The sequence below is a fragment of the Antechinus flavipes genome, chromosome 2 (genome assembly GCF_016432865.1).
Source record: "Antechinus flavipes isolate AdamAnt ecotype Samford, QLD, Australia chromosome 2, AdamAnt_v2, whole genome shotgun sequence".
Classification (NCBI taxonomy): Eukaryota; Metazoa; Chordata; class Mammalia; order Dasyuromorphia; family Dasyuridae; genus Antechinus; species Antechinus flavipes.
Genome location: NC_067399.1, coordinates 99,948,946 through 99,954,642, shown reverse-complemented (window position 1 = coordinate 99,954,642; position 5,697 = coordinate 99,948,946). Strand labels below are relative to the sequence as shown.

At 34.8% G+C, this 5,697-nt stretch overlaps 1 pseudogene; it reads left to right on the top strand.

The window, feature by feature from the left end:
• The first annotated feature begins 3,966 nt into the window (after positions 1–3,966).
• Positions 3,967–5,323, top strand: LOC127546458 (tubulin alpha-1B chain-like; annotated as a pseudogene).
• The last annotated feature ends 374 nt before the right edge of the window (positions 5,324–5,697 follow it).

Genomic DNA, 5,697 nt, shown 5'->3' with positions numbered 1-5,697 from the left:
CGCATCAGTATACTTCTTGGTCTATTAGAATTTATTACTTCATTTAGATAAATTCCTTTGTGTGACTATCTAGGATTCAGCTCTCCTTTTTATCCTTTCCTGCAGACCAGGATGTCATGGGAGGTAATGAAATTTCTATCTTTTTACTCCCAAGAAGAGGCCAGTGGAATATTTGTGTTGCAACATGGTGTTTTGTGAGCATCTGTGATATGGGTTGGCACAGATTGATTGCAAGTATTCAGGACTGTTTGTGGCCAAATCTGTCATGCTTATTCTGTTCAGAGTTGATTCCTTGTAAGAGTAAATAGTTTTGTTATGAGAAGAATTACCAAGCCTTTGAAAGACTTCTTCTAAAGCAGTCAAATTTGGTTTAGTATTCAATAGCTTGCACTTCCAAGGTTAAAGCACCATTTCTCACAGATGCTACTGCACAGCATAGTGGGTAGAGGAGTGAGTAATGATACTACTGATTTTAACCTTGGTTGTTTGTTGCTGTTATTATTATTTTCTTCTATATAGAACTTTTCCATTCTTATGAAATGTTCTTAAAAGATCCAAAATGAATTTAACAGATCATAATGAAAGTTTAAAAAAATGAAAATTTTAAAAAAGTAAAGTCTAATGTCATTATTTAATTAGTCATTCCTTATCCACAATCAGTGATTAGAGATTCTGCAAATATGTTACTGTGAAGTGGTCAATTCTAAAAGGAAAAAAAAATGCATAGCATACAAATATCCAAAATACAATTGTTTTAAAATTATTATGAGTATTGCTACAATTGTCTTTTTCTTTCAATTATGCCTTTACTGCTATATTTCCTTCAATTCTAATTTTAGTTTCATGTCAGAAATATTCTTCATCTGGAGATTTTCACAACTAAACTTCATCTATTAGTATATATTCAGAAAAAATATATAGTGTCTTAATTTCTTCATTTTAATCTTCACCAAGTATAAGAAATATTTCCATATAAGTTGATAATTGTTCATACTTTAAAAAAAAATTTCCTCTTTCTTTTATTGTCACATTTTGCTATTTATGTACCCTACCTACTCTGCATGGAACTGCATGGTTATATTTTCATTTCTCAGGTGAAGAAACTTAAACCACAATTTAAGTGACTGGTTAAGATTCTGAAGTGTCTTACATCAGATATTTCTAGAAATAGAACATTTGTATTCTTATACCTTTTTTATAAATTTTATGCTCCACTAGATTGCAAGGTGTTAATCACTGCTAAAATCTGCCCAAGATTTTACTTAGATGCATGGCATATGAATATCAAAATTAAGACCATAGTAAAAAAAAAATCATACAAAAAGTTATGCATATACTATCCCAAGAGAAATGTATGATGTGAGAATATCCCATATAGAGTAGAAGATCCTGGAAAAACTTTAAGATATGAACTTGAAGCAATTAAGAACTTTAGCAAAGTGGCTAAACATAAAATAAAACTACACAAATTATCAGCATTTCTATATATTACTGAAAAAGCCCAGCAGCAAGAGATAGAGAGAGAAATTCTGTTTAAAATAACTATAGGCAAAATTAAATATTTGGGTGTCTGCCAAGATAAATTCAGGAACTATATGGAAACAATTACAAAGCACTTCTCACACAAATAAAGTCAGATATAAACAATAGGAAAAATATCAATTGCTGATGGGTATGCTGAGCTAAAGTAATAAAAAAAAATGGCACAAATTAGTATGCTTGTTCAGTAGGATACTAATCAAAACCCCTCCAAAATTACAAAGTTGAAAAAATAACAAAATTCATCTGGAAAAACAAAAAAGCATGAATATGAAGGGAATTGATGATTTAAAAAAATACAAAGGATGGTGGCCTATCAATACCAGACCTAAAACTATATTATGAAGCAGCAATCATCAAAACTATTTGATACTGGCTAAAAAAAAATGGCATTGATCAGTGGAAGAGGTTAGTGTGTATACAGTGTGTGTGCTGTGTGTATACAGCATAATAATCAATGACTATAAAAATCTAGTATTTGAAAAAATCTCAAATTCCAGCTTCTGAGATAAGAACTCACTATTTCATAAAATATTGTTTTGAAAACTGCAGCATTATATGCCAGAAATTTGGCATAGATCTACATCTCATACACCATACCAAAATAAGGTGAAGATGAACAAAAAATAATAATATCATAAGGAAATTAGCAGAGCAAGGGATAATTTATTATTAGATCTTTGGGGAAAGAAGGGATTTATGACCAAATAACTATAGAACATAATAAAATGCAAAATGGACAAATATGACTACATTGAGTTAAAAAGATTTTGCACAAAACACAGGAACAAGATAAAAAAAATTGAGGAACAAAGCTGGGGGAAAAAAATCTTCACAGCCATTATTTCTGATTAAGGTCTCATTTCTAAAATATATAAAGAACTGTATCAAATTTAGAAGAATGCAAATCATTCCCCAAATGAGAAATAATTGAAGGATATGAAGACAATTTTCAGATAATAAAATTAAATCCATCTATAGTTATATGAAAAAGTACTTTAAATGATTATTAATTTTAGAGAAATAAAAATTAATGCAGCTCTGAAGTACCATCTAACACCTTTAAAATTGACAAAGATGACAGGAAAAGGTAATGATAAATGTTGGAGGGGATATAGGGAAACTGGGACACTAACACATTGTTGATGGAATTGCGAAATGATCCAACCATTCTGGAGAGCAATTTAGAATTATACCAAAGGGCTATGAAACTACACATACCCTTTGATTCACCATTTCAGCTACTTAATCTGTATCCCAAGTAAATAATAAAGAAGGGAAAAGGACCCACATTTGCAGAAATGTTTGTAGCATCTTTTTGTGATAGTAAAGAATTAGAAAATGAGTAGATGACCATCAATTTGGGAATAGCTGAATAAGTTTGGTACATAAAGTTAATGGAATATTATTGCTGTATAAAAAAATATGATGAACAAGCTGATTTTAAAAATCATGAACTGATACTAATCAAAACAAGTAAAACCAGAAAAAATAAAACAATTAATAAAAGGGAAAAAGAAAAATAAATATACATGTGGATGAAGAAAACTATATAAAAGGAGATCTTTGGGAGGCAGAGCCAACATTGTGTAGTAAAGTTAAGGACTAACCATTCTCCTCCAAACTGCTCCAAATTCCCTTAAATAATGACTCTAAACAATTTTTGGAACGTCAGAACACACAAAAAGTTGGAATTGAACCTTTTTCAGCTGAAGATAGCAGCAGGAGATTATCTATAGCATCAGGGTGGGAGTCTAGCATATAGCCGTAGCACAGTTATTTTACCAGAATTGGGTCAAAAAAGAAATAACATATACTTAGTATGGGTATAGAAATCTATCTTACTCTGTAGGAAAGTAGGGCAAGGGGAATGGATATAAGAAGGGAGGAGAGTGATAAAGGAGAGGGTATATGGGGACAGGAGGTGGTGAGTAACAAAACATTTTTGAGGAGAATCAACATGGAAAGAGAGAGAGAATAGAACAAACAAGTGTGAAATAAAGCAATAATAATTTTCAAAAAGAATTTTGAAGCAATTTCTTCTGTAGAAAGTTTCATTTCTCAAATCTATAGGAAACTGAGTCAGATTCATTTTTAAAAATAAGAGCTATTCCCCAATTGATAAATGATCAAAATAGATGAACTATACCAAAACACTTATAAAATCATGTATACCCTTTGACCTAGCAATAACACTATTTGGCATGAGTCCCAAAACATTTTTTAAAAAAGAAAAATGGCATATAATGTACAGAAATATTTATAGCAGCTTTTTTCTCAGGGCAAAAAATTAGACACTGGAGTAATGACCATCAATCGGGAAATGACTGGCAGTGTATTACTTACCTTGACTCTTGGCTTGTCTAGGGCTGTAATGAGAACCCGGGTATCCTGCCATCATAGTCACTGCTTCACTCACTGATCACCATGCATGAGTGCATCTCTATCCATGTTGGCCAAGCTGGTGTCCAGATTGGCAATGCCTGATGGGAGTTGTACTGCCTGGAGCATGGTATCCAGCTGATGGTCAGATGCCAAGTGACAAGACATTGAGGGAGGAGATGGCTCTCTCAAGAACTTCTTCAGTGAAACAGGAGCTGGCAAACATGTCCCCAGAGCACCAACTGTCATTGATGAAGTTCGTACTGGAACCTACCACCAGCTCTTCCATCCTGAACAGCTGATGACTAGCAAGGAAAATGCTGCCAATAACTACACCTGTGGGCACTACACTATTGGCAAGGAAATCATTGACCTGGTTCTAAACAGGATTCGGAAGCTCGCTGATCAGTGGATAGGTCTTCAAGGCTTTTTGGTTTTCCACAGCTTTGGTGGTGGGACTGGTTCTGGTTTCACCTCTTTATCTGTTGATTATGGCAAGAAGTCCAATCTGAATTCTCCATCTATCCAGCCCCTCAAGTTTCTACAGCTGTAGTTGAGCCCTACAGCTCCATTCTGACCACTTACACTATCCTGGACCACTCTGATTGCGCCTTCATGGTAGACAATGAGGTTATCTATGCTATCTGTCACAGAAACTTTGCTATTGAATGCCCTACATACACTAATCTGAATCTCCTCATTAGCCAAATTGTGTCCTCCATCATTGCCTCTTTTCAATTTGATGGTGCCCTGAATGTTGTTTTGCCAGAATTCCAGAGCAAACTGGTGCCCTATACCCATATTCATTTCCCTTTGGCCACATATGCCCCAGTCATCTCTGCTGAGAAAGCCTACTATGAGCAGCTCTCTGTAGCAGAGATCACCAATACTTGCTTTGAGCCTGCCAACCAAATGGTGAAATGTGACTCTCGCCATGGTAAATACATGGCTTGCTGCCTGCTCTACCTTGGTGAAGTGGTCCCCAAAGATGTCAATGCTGCTATTGCCACCATCAAGACAAAGCATAGATTGGTGTCCAACTGACTTCAGGTTTGCCATCAATTATCAGCCTCCCACTGTGATCCCTGGGGGTGACCTGTTCAAAAAAAACAGTGGGCTGTGTGCATGTGGAGCACCACCACAGACATTGCTGAGGCCTGGGCTCACCTGGACCACAAATGAAATCTGATGTATGCCCAGCATGCCTTCCTTCACTGGTATGTAGGGGAAGACATGGAGGAAGAAGAATTCTCTGAGGCATGGGAGGATATGGCTGCCCTGGAAGGAAGATTATGAGGAAGTTGGTGTGGATTCTGTTGAAGAAGAAGGTAAAGAAGAAGGAGAAGAATATTACCCCTTCCATGCAACTGCAGCATGTCTCATCCAAAACTCATCAGCTTAAACACTTAGTTTATCTGTAATCTAGGCAACTATTGAGAAGGTACCATGATGGTATGAAAACAACCTTGATAGTATAGCTAGCTGTCTAGTTAGTTTGTCTCCACTATCAAAACTGTGATCAAGTCTGAGTTTTCCATGTGTCTCTGTTAAAAAAAAAAAAAAAAAAAAAAATCCATCATGTCTATGAAATTAAAGGCTTTAAGGAAAAATGCAAAAAAAAAAAAAAAAAAAAAAAAAAAAAAGGAAATGACTGAATAAATCATGGAATATTATTGTTCCATGGGAATTGATGAACAGTATGCTCTCAGAGAAATCTGCAAAGTTCTCTGTGAATACAAACTAAGTAAAATATACTATGTAAAACAGCAATGTCAT